Source organism: Megascapheus bottae, chromosome 14 (assembly GCF_031878675.1).
Source record: "Megascapheus bottae isolate mThoBot1 chromosome 14, mThoBot2.hap1, whole genome shotgun sequence".
Classification (NCBI taxonomy): domain Eukaryota; kingdom Metazoa; phylum Chordata; class Mammalia; order Rodentia; family Geomyidae; genus Megascapheus; species Megascapheus bottae.
The window spans coordinates 24,181,569-24,196,469 of NC_143522.1; the positions used below are offsets into that span (position 1 = coordinate 24,181,569).

At 42.4% G+C, this 14,901-nt stretch overlaps 1 protein-coding gene and 1 long non-coding RNA gene across 6 annotated transcripts in view; one reads left to right on the forward strand and one right to left on the reverse strand.

The window, feature by feature from the left end:
• Positions 1-825, reverse strand: part of Tc2n (tandem C2 domains, nuclear) — a 72,341-nt gene extending 71,516 nt beyond the window's left edge. For all 5 annotated transcript variants that reach the window (XR_016537595.1, XR_016537594.1, XR_016537596.1 and 2 more), the window contains exon 1: positions 660-825. The gene's annotated coding sequence lies outside the window, so the exon portion shown is untranslated. The remainder of the gene's footprint in view (positions 1-659) is intronic.
• A 592-nt stretch (positions 826-1,417) lies between these two features.
• The window catches only part of LOC150054827 (uncharacterized), a 67,710-nt gene continuing 54,226 nt past the window's right edge, over positions 1,418-14,901 (forward strand). Inside the window, exons 1-2 of the long non-coding RNA XR_016537598.1 lie at positions 1,418-1,541; positions 9,341-9,461. This is a non-coding gene — a long non-coding RNA (uncharacterized LOC150054827). The remainder of the gene's footprint in view (positions 1,542-9,340; positions 9,462-14,901) is intronic.

Below are 14,901 nucleotides of genomic sequence, written 5' to 3' on the forward strand. Positions count from 1 at the left end.
TGCTCTGCATTTTCCGGGAAAACAAACAAACAATCGTGACTCTAATGAACTGGCCACTAGCCCTGAGAATCAGAATGTTATTTTAATTACAAAAAAAAGCAATCCTTCTGCGTACTTGATTTTAATGCTCTAAAGGGATCAGTGTTTGGCTTGGCACCTCTCGTCTCAATCCGACGACCACTTTAGAGCCCTAGACCGAGCAGGTTTCTTCCGTTTGGAAGAAAATCCCCGCAGAGGAAACGCGGACGAGGTAGATGTCACACTCACACCTGGCTGGGCAGAGGGTGGTTTGGTTTACACAGGAAAGCGGCCGTCTACTACTCTGGGGCCATTTCTCAAAGTTCCAGAAACTTCTCAGGTAAAAGCCTGGGCTGCGCAGCCGCCCCGGGGCCTTGCCCGGGCGAGGGGACCCGCGCCCCGGTCCTGGGAAGCCCAGAGCCACTGGCGGCCCGGGCACCCGGCCCGAGTCTCCCCCAAACCTCCCTCGGGAGGGGACGGGAATGGCCCGCACTCCCAGCCACGACGACATCTGGAGTGGAAAAGACCATGACATTCGGACAGACCTCGACTGCCACGGCCAGCGCCCCACAGCTCCCGAACCCGGCAGGGGGCCAGGGGCGGCGGCGGCGGCGGCGGCTCGCGGCCTCCCAGAAGCGCACCTGAGCGACGCCGGCTTCGACCGCGGCGAGGTCCCGCGCCCCCGCTCCGCAGTTTCTCGCGTAGCTCTGGTGGAAGTCCCACTGCACCTCAGCGCGCGCGGAGGCCGCACGGCTGGGCAGCCGCGGGTTACCTGCTCCAGGTAGTGGGCGCTCAGCCTCCGCCACAGGTGGGGAAGCACTCAGCGCGCGCCCGGCCGCGGCCCTCAGGTTCCTCGGCCACCTCAGGCCCGCCCCTCGCGGATGGCCCCGCCCCTCGCGGATGGCCCCACCCCTTCCCTGGTGGCCCCGCCCCCGAATGACGCGCCCCCGAAAAGCCCCGCCCTCATGTTCTTCAAACTCCCCTCAGGTAGGTCCCGACCCTGATAGTCCCGCCCCTCAGGTTCTCAGACCCGCTTCCGTCCGCCCCGCCCAGGTAACTCGGTCTCTAGGTTTCCCAGATCCCCGCTCCCGACACACACACACACACACACACACACACACACACACACACACACACACACTCAGATCCGCCCCACCCCTGCAGCCCCGCCTCAGGTGTTCCCGCCCCTCCGGTTCTTCAAATCCGTCCAACCTGCCCCGCCCCCCTGGTAAATCCTCCAAGTGGCAGTCGGGTCCCTCCCTGTAGGTTCTAAGGCACTCTCAGTCCCGCCCCCAGCTCAACACCTCTCTGATAGGCCCGCCCCCACGGTAGTTCCTCTCCCCTAGCCCATAGACCCGCCCCTCGTCCCCGCGGCTTCCTGGAGGGAAAGTGGGCGGGGCCTCGCGTTGGTCCACCTGCATTATCCCTACTTTCTCCAGTCCTGCTTTCAATTGCTTTCTTCAGAAAGATTTAAAAATAAGACGGAGCTCGGGGTGTGCTTAGGGATCAGAAGGGAGCAGGAGGTAAGAAAGGTACAAATGGAAAACTATAACCCTGATACACTTGTCTGAATGTGCAGGAATGTGCAGAAAAGAAGCAGTTCCCCCACCCCCCTCAAAGTGGAAACATTATCTTGTGTTGGCCCTTGACATTTAGTGTTTCTCTTAAAAAAAAAAGTCTAATTGTAGAGTCTTTCAGATATAGCGCGTCTCTTCACTTTTGTTGCCTTATAATTACTAGGAACATGTCACTAGAGATTGTCCTGAAAGGAATATTAAATGTGTCCACCACAACATTCTCTGTGGGAATACAGCTAACTCTGACTAAAGGTTGGCTGGCCTTTTTCTTTTAAAATGCTATTGGTGGACGTCCCAACACCTTATTGGACAATAATTGTATGAATTTCTAAATTATCTGATGATGAATAGTTCAGTTTTTGAAAAGTTGATGGATTTGAAGTGAAGGCTAATAGCTGTCTTCTCAAAATGAGTCTTGCTAATCTCAAGGCATTCTGTGGCCTACAGAGATGATCACAGTGCTTTTGGGGAAAGATATATATGGTTGCTTTCCTTAATATTCACAATACACATTCACATTTTACGGGCCTAAGAATCATGCCTTGCTTTACTTAATCTTACCTTTCTCAAACTTGACCACAGAATTTTCTGCTTGTGAAATGTCAACTACTACCCTTGGACATTAGTGTCTCAACAAGCACATTTTAATAAACACTGTAAGAACATTGAAAGTTCTTCCATATTCATCTTCAATAATTTGCCACCAATGTTTGAAAAGTTCTGTATTGTATACACAAAGCTTTCACAGGAATCATTTCATTTAATCCTGATAATTGTTATATAGCTGTCATTATCTTCATGTTATACTTTAAAATAACGTTATAGGGGAAAGAGAGTCAAGATTTAATATGGACGTTGGATTCTAAAGCACTCGCACACACACACACACACGTGTGTGTGTGTGTGTGTGTTATAATCAATCCTTTTCAATTCATATGTTAGTTGAAGTTTTCAAGGACAATGCCATTGTCTTTGGCTATCTTTTACTTCCTTGTCATATTTAGTTTAGATCATGACACAAGAGTGTCATTCAAGTGAGATGAATGAATGAAGAAAGAATTCATACATGGGTGCTCATAACTACTGACTGAACTGAGCTAAGTACTTGGCTCCCTAACTGAACAACTTTAACAATGTTCACTGATGCAGAAGTTCTGAAAGCAGGAACTAGTGGAATTATTTCTACTGTTTTTCCTATAGTCCATCTAAAACAAGATTTTTTAGAAGACTCCTCTCTATTGATAGAGGTTGTTTGGTTTTGTTTTGTTTTGCTTTTGGCAAAAACCACTAAATCATTTCCTATCTTTTCTTTGAATGGTCCTCTTTTCTGCTCTAAGCTCACTCATATCAAGGCTATGTTGAGATGAATGTGTCATTGTGCCTTTCTTGTGTTTAATCTCTTCCCATAGAATTGTCATTGCAACACTGAACAGCCTTTGTTTGCTTCTTAATGTTATCAATCATATATTACTTGCAGTGAATCTAGGGAGAAAAATAGACTTGGGAAGATATGTATGGCTTACATTTTATTTTGATTTAACTGTGTATCCACTCTTTCATCCAGGGAGACAAATCATGTAATCCCTGTCTCTAATTTCTGTTCATTATTTCTTCACTTAACACAGTTTTACAAGTGCTTTTATGATCCAACCCAGGCTCTCCCTCCAGTCCCACTACCCACTGCCACACATTTGTGACATACTAGCCTCTTGAATATTTGTATCTTATGGCAAAATTATTACATCTCATAGGAACAGCCATTCAGGAGGCTAAATGGTAATCAGAAAGTTGTCTTTGCAAGAGTCACAGAACAAAAATTAGACATTAGAAGAAAAATTGGGTCAGGAGCTGGTCCTGTACAGGAGAACCATGGAGCAAAGCCATACCAGATAGCATTGCCTATATCAGCTCATTTCTAGCTGACTAACAGACACTTGAGAAACAGATCATTGTTCTTTCATGGCATGGAGTTTGGGGGACTGTTTGTTACATAGCAATAGTTCCCTGACATATCCTCCAATTGTTATTTTCTAGAATGGATGCTAACAGTGTTCCTACCCCATCATGTCCCCAGAGTTCCTTACCAGATGATCCAGACTCCTAAATCACTAGGGAACATCAGCTGGGCTAATGGTGAGTTAGGGGACAAAATTTTCACTCTTAGTACAGTTCTACTCGCTATTTGTGAGTCTGTAGTGGGAGGGGGTGGTAGTTTTAAAAGTTGCCTATTTGTCACCGGGAGTTTGGCCTAGTGGTAGAGTGCTTGCCTAGCATTCATGATTCCTCGGTACCACACACATAGAAAAAAGTCAGAAGTGGTGCTGAGGCTCAAGGGGTAGAGCTTTAGCCTTCATAAAGTCCAAGGGCAGTGCGCAGGCCCTGAGCTCAAGCCCAGGATTGGCAAAAAAAAAAAAAAAAAAAGTTACCTATTTGTCATAGCAGTGAAAAGATTTGAAAACTCTTCAGAAACCTACTTTTGAAAGTTTACAATTATAAACACCTCAAAAATCACCATCTAAAATATAATTTGAAGCCTGTTGCTTATAATTTTTCCTTTCAGCAGAGTTTTAGGAAAGCTCCTACGCCCAGCCAAATCCCCAGGCAGTTAAGAAAGCCAAGGCTCTCTTGCTCTTCCTTTAAATCTGTTCCAAATCCATAAGGAAAATTCATGACTAAATGTGGTTGACAATGAACCAAAAATCCCAAAGACATATTTTTTAAAAGACACTTATGTCTTTGTTAGTTTAAAGGACACATTGGTTTCTGTATGAATTAGAACAGGAAGGTCCTCAAGACACTTAGTAATTCTGCTTTTTTCAAACATTCCTTCTTTGTTCACCACTCCCAGCCTTGCACTCGGCTCCCCTCTTCCTTTTCCAGCTTAGGAGAGGATTGATGCTGGGATACTTTCTAAAGAAATGTGGGAGGTCTGTAATCCATTTTCTACTTGATGAGGGTTACATTTACCAGAAGAAATAAACAAAGCAAAGACATTGCCAGCCCAACTGGGCCACAGCTCCATGAAGTGGTTTTTAAAGAGCTATCATATTGCTTTGCAAGGCGACGGTACTCAGGGGACAAGACAGGGGCTTTGAAGGCCAATGAAGCATACTCTTCTATTCCTAAAAAATATCCCTTTAGGAAACAATTTGGCATTCCCTATAAAACGTGAACTTGCTTGGCAGCCTCACCAACTCATCACCCCTTCTCATCTCATTGTGTAGGCCTGATTAATAACAGTAATTCTTCTGAGAACATAGTGACTACAACATCGATAGCAAAGAAGCCAAGAGAAGCCAAACAACACTCTTGCCAGACATATGCACATGTACACCCAACTCTCAAGCACTAGGAAATAGAAAAGGCTTCAATCAAAGCCATCTTACATTGCTGTGAACAGCATTGAAAATTACTTCCTGTGTACCCAAATGTGCTTTGGATTGATTGAAAATCATTGATATTAAAAAAGATTTTTAAATTAATGACCCAAGTAAAGTGGTGACTTGGGTCTTTAGCTGGACACACGGTGGCTCACGCCTGTAATCCTAACTACTCAGGAGGCTGAGATCTGAGGATCTCAGTTCAAAGCCAGCCCAGGCAGGAAAGTCCGTGAGACTCTTATCTCTAATTAACCATGAGAATACTGGAAGTAGTGCTGTGGCTCAAGTGGTAGAGCACTAGCCTTGAGCCAAAGAGTTCAGGGACAGTGCCCAGGCCCAGAGTTAAAGTCCCATAGCCGAGAAAAAAAAAAAAAGAAAGAAAATAATTGATATCATCTAGAATGATAATATTTGCTATATGCCCAACAGTTTCCACTAGTAGTTCATATATACATACTTATTTGTTTGTTTGCTTGTTTTTGTCAGTTGTGGGGCTTGAACTCTGGGTCTGGGCACTGCCCGCGAGCTTTTCAGCTCAAGGTTAGCACTCTACCACTTTGAGTCACAGTGCCACTTCCAGTTTTCTGGTGGTTAATTGGAGATAAAAGTCTCACAGACTTTTGTGCCTGGGCTGGCTTTGAACCATGATCCTCAGATCTCAGCCTCCTGAGTAGCTAGGAGTACAGGGGTGAGCCACTGGCACTTGGTTTACATATTTATTTTAACTCTTGAAACCATCTAGCATGAATCTAGATTTTTTAGATAAGTAAATTTCCCAAGATTACATAGGGAAGTGCCTAAGAAGCTAAGTTTGAACCCAGGGCTTTGTGTGATTCTAGGGAGCTTAAAAGTTAAGCAACTTTCTCTAAACCATGTACTTAGTTGATAAAACTATAACCTGGGGGTCCCTGAGTGGTTGTATAAGCAAAGGAAATTATATCTACATGTATGATATACATATATGTACCTGAGATATACATATATATAATTCAATACTATTCAAGCCCATCAAATAATAAAAACCTGGTCATTTGAAGCATATTATGTTAAGTGAAATAAACTAAGCACAAAAGAATAATAACTTGGGGCTGGGAGTTTGGCCTAGTGGTTGAGTGCTTGCCTAGCATGCATGAAGACCCGGGTTCGATTCCTCGGTACCACATACATAGAAAAAAGCCGGAAGTGGTAGAGGCTCAAGTGGTAGAGCTCTAGCCTTGAGAAAGTCCAAGGACAGTGCTCAGACCCTGAGCTCAAGCCCAGGACTGGCAAAAAAAAAAAAAGAATAATAACTTTATGATCTCCCTAATATGTAGACTCAGGAAAAGCTGATTTTATAGAAGGACAGGACTAAAGGATGCTTATCACGGCTTGCAAGATTGGGGGGAGGCAAGCTTTGGTAGATATTAGTCAAACAATACATATTATAGTGAGATGAAAATGGAGTAAGTCCAGATGGGTGAATACATAGACACAGCCTAGATAAAATTTTTCTGGGGCTCATTTGTAAGGAAATGGAAAGACTTAGAAAAAATCATATTAAGTGAAGTAAGCCAGACTCAAAGGAACATAGGCTCAATGGTTTCCCTCATTTGTCATAATCAGTAGAAACCTTGGGCTCTCCTAGCAGAGATTTACAATAGAACAAAACCTAGATATATAAGGCCATATAGTATGACACTAAATGAAAGGACCTCCAGGATATAGAAACAAAAGCTATATAATGAGTGATTGTTGTCCTTAATGTACTATGTTATCTCTCATCTCTTTTGCTGTCCCTTGGTTATCTCCTATTGTTACAGTATTTTACCTTGTTATCTGATATATTGGATATATGCGTATTTGGTTATTTGAAATTGGATAGGGAAGGAGGGAAAACAAGACGAGAGGCGTGGGTGGGAGGAGGAAAATGGGGACCAAGACATGAGAAAGGGTATCAATGTTTGTGAAGTAATGCACCTTCTATCTGCTGCATATAATATAACCCTTCCATTAATTACAATAAAAAATATATGGAAAAATTTTCTGGGGCTGAGTGAAAAGGATGAAGGGGTTTGGAGTTGGAAATGACTGCTAATGATGGTTATAGATTGCCCTTTATGGGTGGTTAAAATGTTTAAAACTGATCATGGCAATGGTCACACAACTCTGTGAACATACTAAAGCCCCCATGTTGCACACTTCAAATGAGCAAAATGTATTATATGTGAATTCCATCTCAATAAAACAGTTCCTACATTTTAAAACTAAAATACCACAATTAAAAAGCAAGTGAGATGTTATTATAGGCTTGATTCTTTTCCAATTTGAACAGAACGAAAAAAGTGAGTAATTTCAAAACAGTATTGAATTACTAGTAATAATTACTGGTAACGGAGTGGCAATTGGCACTATGATTAAGAGCTGTTCATTTAAGACATTCTGATGCTTACAGTTGATGTGCAGTAACTATGTTAATAGGATGTTTTCATTCACAAATACTAGAACACACAATTCAAATGGCAAAAAAAATAATAAGGAAATGTTTTCTCTGGTGTGGTGGTTTAATTCAGCTCCACAATGTTTTGAACTCCTTTTCTGCAGTTGGATTGTATGTCCTTGAGCTTTTTAGGCTAGGGAACATTTAGGCCATGGATCCCATAAGGCCCTGGAAAATATTTGGTATATGACAGTACAGACATGTATGCTTCTTATATATTTCTTTTTTGGGGGGTGGGGGGCCAGTCCCAGGGCTTGAACTCAGGGCCTGACCACTGTCCTAGGGCTTTCTCAAGGCTAAAGTTCTACCATTTGAGCCACAGCAGCACTTCTGGCTTTTTTTTTTCTATGTATGTGGTACCGAGGAATCAAACGTGGGTGTTCGTGCATGCTAGGCAAGCACTCTACCACCAGGCCCAACTCCCAGCGTGCTGCTTGTATATTTCTTATCAACTGTTGTGGGCATTTGCCCATACTGATAATTTTGTATAAATTTCAAATGATGTTATAAATATCCAAATGGCCCTTTGCAGAAAATTGTTCTCTATCCCCGACTTTAACACTGAAGTATGACAGAAATAATGTCATATGATAACCAAAGCCAGATGGTAAAAGAAGATACAATTTCTATTATACCCTGCCTGCAGAAACCTAAGAAGACCAACATTGAAAAGCCCATGTGTGAAAAGGAGTAAGGCCCATGCTCCTCACGTTTGTCCAGTAATGTGAGTGAAATTGTGCCCTAATTGAGCTGCTCCCATGAACACACTCCAGAACAAATACAAGCCTTCACCTCCAAGCCCTTTGGATTTGATGAACATAAAAGGAAGTCCAAAGGTGGACAGGTTTGATTGGCAAATCCACCATTTATCATCAAATATTTTCCCTCTCCTTTGGTATCATGTAGATTTAATCCCAACTAATGCTTTTTGTGGTTATAGAATGACTGCTAGTGGCAATCAGTAATATCTTCAATTCAGTTAAGGAGGACATGAATCCCCCTCAGATTTCTCTTGAGAAAGTTGTCCAGAAAACACCATTTAGCTCTTTTCCTATCTTTTTGGCCAGAATTGAGTCACGTGTTCATTCTTGACTCTATACTAATAAAAAGGATGAGATAAGGGCTTTGATTAATCAGATCTGTCACTGCAGACAACACCACTGCTCATGAGACAGACAGGATGCTGACAGGATGCTGAGAAAGTCACGTCACTAATCAAAGACATTTGAAGAATAGGTCTGAGAACTTTAGTTTGAAGCCAGCCCTGGTGGAAAAGTCATCTCTAAAATAACCAGCAAAAATCCAGGCTGCAGGTATGGCTCAAATGATGGAGTATCAGCTGAGTGAGCATGAGGTCCTGAGTTCAAATCTAGTGCTGTACAAAAAATTAAAAAAGGAGTTGGGCACAGTGGCTCACACCTATAATCCCTGCTAATCAGGAGGCTGAGATCTGAGGATCGTGATTCAAAGCCAGCCCCAGCACTAAAGTCCAGGAGATTCTTATCTCCAAATAACCACTAGAAAACCAGAAGTGGTGCTGTGGTTCCAGGGGTAGGGAGGTAGTCTTAAGGTGAAATGCTCAGGAACAGGGACCAGGCCCAAAATTCAAGCCTCACAATCAACCCGCAGACACAGACACAGAAGATTTAAAAATATTATGTTTAAAGGTTATGTCAATTTTGGGCTGAGGAATAATTTCAGCATCATTGGCAGAACTGCTTATAAACAAGCTGTAAGTGACTATAATCTGTGGGCAGTATCCTCTACCTCCTAAATAGCTGGACATTTTGGATTTTTTCTTTTACCACCAATAGATTGATAGTTTAATACACAATTCCACCATCCAAACTTTATGATGTAATACATGTGTGCTTTAACCTTTGCTTCAGCAGTGAACCATACAGAAGAAACTTGGCTAGTGTGTTTGAGGAAGAATGACAAGTCCAGATCAACTGAAGCAGGAGATACTGAAAGAAGGACTTAATCAGAGAGCACGGTATCGAGCTTGGGGTAAGGAAATGGCATGAGCCATTACAAAGATATTGACTTTTACTTTGAATAGACTGAAATGCCATTGAGAGTTTGGAGCAGAAAATGGCATGGACTGATTTGACATTTATACAGATCACCCCTGGTTGAGAATAGATTGCCAGGAACTAGTGGTGGAAGAAACCAAGTGACTTATTACATTCAAAGTGAGAGTGGAAGGTATCTGGGGGGAAAGCCAAGGCTGTGAAGGTGATAGAAACAGAAGAGCAAACAATATAACAAATAAAAACAAAACAACAGAGCGACTGGTACAGTCAAGCACTAACAGATGCTTCTCATTAGACTCATGAGTAGATGGTTGGTTCATTGGTAGACCCAGATAAGCAATTACAAACTAGAGACTTGACCTTATGATTAGAAAAAGGAACCGTCCAGGCACTGAATGATTCATTCAGGAGGCTGAGATCTCAGGATTCGGGTTTGAAGCCAGCCTGGGCAGGAAAGTTGATGCAGACTCTTATCTCTAATTCATCAGAAAAATAAGCCAGAGTTGGAACTCAAGTGGTAGAGTCACGGCCTTGAAAAAGCTAAGAGACAGCACCCAGGCCCTGAGTTCAACCCTCAGTATCAATTTAAAAAGAAGGAAAGGAAGGGAGGGTGGGAAGGGGAGAGAGGAAAAAGGAACTATTTGAGCATTTTTGTGTGGATTAATTCAAGTGGAATTGAATTAAAACTAAAGAACTCAGATTCTCACCGAACTCTGTACTTGAACTCTTTAAAAATCACACACACACACACACACACACACACACACACACACACACACACACACACACACTGTGATTAAAACATTTGTTGAAGTGCTGCAACTGTCCAGGATTCAGTCTGACCTTGCAGCTCACCCACTTATTAAAAATTAGTTCTATGGACTCACATTTTTTCATTTATATGCACAAGAGTCCATGAACTCTAGTATCGCAAGCAAACGCGTTAAACATCTGGGGTCTGGCATAAACTTCTCCTGTGGGAGGCATTGTTTGTGCAAACTTTTATTGAATTAAAAAAAAAGGACTGAGTTTCAAAAATATTCGTGTAACCTAGTAAGACTATTTCTCCTAAGCCAAAAAATCAAAATACAGAGTTCTTTAAACCAATTAATACTAGGGCTAGAAATCCATTCTCAAAGTACAGCTTGGTCTCAAAACCAAGACGAACTTAAATATCCGGAGCTCTAGCTCAAACAGGATGATGTCTGGCCTGAATTAAGTGGATTTTTTCAGGCTTCTGGTGGCTTCTAGATTTCCATGGTGTGCTTGGCTTGTAGCTACAGCACTCCAACTCTGCCTGTATCTCCCAGGGCCTCTTCCTCTCTGAATATCTCTGTGTGCTCTCCCTCTTCTTATAAGCACACCATTCGTGGAACTTAGGGTTTATCTTATTCTAGTAGGATATCATCTTAATTTGACTCATTATACAAGCAAACTCTATCTCCAAATGAGAACACATCCCATGTTCCAACTGGATGTGAACTTTGGAAGGACACTACTCATTTTGTTTTTGTGGCAGTCAAATAGGAGATGATATTTCATGTTAGAATTCACTGGTAAGGATATCAGAGTGAAGCGAGTGGTGGTAGCAGTGAAAAAATAAGTAAAAAAATCCAAACGAAGTTCAGAATTTGGAATAAAAGAAATGGAAATAAGAGCCTCCCCTCCCCCCAACTCCCTGCCTAACTCCTCACCTCTCCATTGGGAGTTTTTAGAAATGTGGAAGATCTTAGGAATTCCCTGGACTCGAGTCCACGTGTGTGTGTGTGTGTGTGTGTGTGTGTGTGTGTGTGTGTGTGTGTCCTGGAGCTTGAACTCGGGGCCCAGGTACTGTCTTGGGCTTTCTTAAGGCTAGTGTTCTACCACTTGAGCTGCAGCACCACTTCTGGCATTTTCTATGTATGTGGTACCCAGGCTTTGAACCCAGGGCTTTGTGCATGCTAGGCAAACACTCTACCACTAGGCCACACCCTCCCAGCCCCAACAGGTAAGTTAAAAAAAAAAAAAAAAGTCATGGAGATAAAGGAAAGCACTGTCTCTTTAAGATCCGGGTTTAGGATTTAGCACTGGCATGTGAATAGTGCTTCAGCTACATTTGATAAAGAAAGAAAGAGAGGTAGAAAGAATGGTAAAGAGGGAAAGGTGTGTGTGTACATGCGTGTGTGTGCACGCGCGCGTGTGTGAGTGTGATTGCCAACAATTGTCTTCATGGTCCCCAGAGCTGCCCATGCTGTGACCACTTGCTCATGATCCTAATTCACTTCAAAGCCCAGAGTACCATATGGGAGCCATGTGAGGCTGTGTGCAGCACATTTCTTGAAGTGGACAGCCAACCATCTGCTGTGCATACAAGGCCTCTGAAGCCTTCCTTCCTTTGCCACTGATGTATATTCTGTCTGGACTCTAATGAGTTGCCACATACTTTTGGCCTCTGCGGTTTGTTTTGCTCCTCATAGGGCCAGGGTGTACCTCACTGAATTCTCGTGAAAGGACACCAGCAACATAGATCTAGATTTGTGAATGCCCTTTAGTAGCAAAGAGCTAGGAGAAGCTTATAGAGTAAACAAGTAGCTTTCAGATTCCTAGAACATACATGGTTAAAATGGCTTTGTGCTAGGCACTGGTGGCTCATACCTATAATCCTAGCTAACTCAGGAGGCTGAGATCTGGGGATCAAAGTTTGAATCCAGCCAGGTTTGAAGGCAGGAAAGTCTATGAGTCGAGAGGTGAATACTCTGTCTTCAACTCCCCTCACCCCACACTGCATATATACCCACTTTTACAATTACAGTGGTCTCCCCAGTGACCTTTGTATGCTTGAGGAATTCATGGACAGGCTTTAAGTCATAGCCAAATAGCAATGCAATAGTAACTCCATTTTCTGGCTGAAAATTGCTGATATAATTTGATTGATTGTAGTTTGAGACAAACCTCTAAAACTCCTCTTGAGAGGCAGTGGGACCTTTAAGAGGTGTTTGGGTGATACAGGCTTTTTGCCCTCTTAAAGGGATTAATGTGGTTTTCACTAGAGGAGATCAGCACTTGTATCAGTGGGTGAGTCTAAAGCAAAGCTGCTCCTTGTATTTTGTGTCTTCTGCATACACCTTCCTACCCTTCAGCTTTTCTGCCATGTCCTAGAATAACAGTCTCCAGATTTCTGTGACAAAACAGAAAAAAAAAGGGAGTTAGCCAGCTGCTGAGATTTGCTGTCCATGCAACCATGCTGTGTACTGACACTTGGAAATGGTTTAGATAAATAATTCTGCAATCTGAATTTGTGCTGCATGCCAGACTATGCTCTGCAAGGAAAGCTAAGCATTGGTTGTTGCTAGTAAAGAGACTCTGTTGGAGACTCAGCACTGCCCTGTATTTACAGGGATGCCCAGGAAGACATAGGCACTGTGTCAAGCTGATAGACAGCCTGTGCCCAGTCCAGGGGCAAGGGGAATACTGGAAAGACGGAGTAGTACATTTCTGGGAGTGAGTGTGTGTGTTGGGGGGGGGGTTGGCTCCTGGACAAGGGGTCTTTAAATAAAGGCAGTTGATTCTAGAATGAATGGAGAGACTAAACACCAGAAAGGGCTGAGAATGCAGTCTCCCTCATGAAGAACAACATGTACCTGCTGTAAAAACCTGTGCTTCCATAATTAGTGAAATGAGCTCTCCAGCCCTAGATCCATGGGAATAATTTATCAAATATTGATAAATGGGTATCATGAGGTTCTTGGTATTTAGCATCTGGTTACAATGCCTTCATTTTTATATTAATGTTCAAAAATAATTCAAATTCCTGAAAACCATATTGCTAGTCACTGCTGCCTATTACATGCTATTACCTTCTATAAGATGATACTATGAAAAGCATCTCTATAGGTCATTCTTGGTTTGAGACCTATCATCTGCTTATATGGTTTCTCTGCCAGTTTCTGGCTGAGATTCATGAGTAGGGACAATTACCAAGTCATAGAGTCTGACTGTTGATTGTCATCATCAGAAAAGCTACCCAAGTGAAAAATCTGTCTTCTATTTATTTCTTTGTTCTGGAGCTTCTTGGCTATTATATATATAATATATACATATATGTTCATGTCTATACACATATGTACATATATGGATATGCATATATACAGAATACACTTTTACATGAACACACATGCATGCATATATGAATATATATATATATATATTAAACTTTTAGTTACCCTGAAGGATTCTGGTGAAGATATCAACCATCTGTTAAATAAAGGCACTAAGAAATTTGAACCTAAAAGAATCAACACAAGGAGCAATCTGCATATCTGTTGGTGACTGGTGAGCACTGACCAATTCCAAACTATTTAAGTATTTGCTCTACAATTGGAAAGGAAATAGTGCATTTCAGAGTACATGTACACTGAATCAAAAAGAAAGAAATGTTCTACCTCACATTTACTTTGTATTTTCTCTAAATGTATTTAATACTTCTAAGCGGAAGGATCTCATCCTAAATTTCAAACACAAGTCTATGAATATTTATAAGAAATTTGGTGATACAAAATAGATATCTGATAATTATTAAAAATCAAACTAAGCTGGGCACTGGTGACTTGTACCTATAAGCCTAGTTACTCAGAAAGCTGAGATCTGGAGATTGAGGTTCAAGGCAAGCCCAGGCAGAAAAGTCTGTGAGACTTATCTCCACGTAACTAGCAAAAAGCCAGAAGTGGTGGTATGGATCAAGAGATATAGTACTGGCCTGGAGTGAAAAAGCCCTGTAAGTGCTCAACACCCAGAGTTCAAGCCCAGTACCAACACACACTCTCTCTCTCTCTCTCTCTCTCTCTCTCTCTCTCTCTCTCTCTCTCTCTCTCTCTCTCTCTCTCTCTCTCCCTCTCTCTCTCTCTCTCTCCTAAATTACTGTATAGTGCTCCTGGTTTCCTACAAATGCTGCATAAGTCTTTGGAAAAACGTGTTTCAGAGGATTTTCTTCCTGATTCATCTCTCTAACTCCAACAACTAGCTCAAGCAAACTTGATTCCTAACCATTCCCTTAAGACAAAGACCTTTTACAAATGGGATTTCAACTAGGTTAGAGGGAATAGCAAAGAATAATTGCTCCTTTGTCCTCCCTTCCCACCCTCTTTCTCTCTTCCATTCCCTCTCCCTCTCTCCCTCTCCCTCTCTCCCTCTTCATCTCTCTGTGTCTGTCACTGTCTGTCTGTCTGTCTGTCTGTCTCTCTATCTCTCTGTCTCTGTGTCTGTCTCTCTCCCTCTCCCCCCACCCCCACCCTGGATGACCTTTTTCGCTCAGGATGAACAATTTGTGTACATTACCCTTAACATCCAGGCCACAAAAATACATTTAAAACCACTGAAAAATGAAGTAAATGCTTTCACCATCTGGGTAAATAATACCCCAAGGGCCAAGGCTGTTA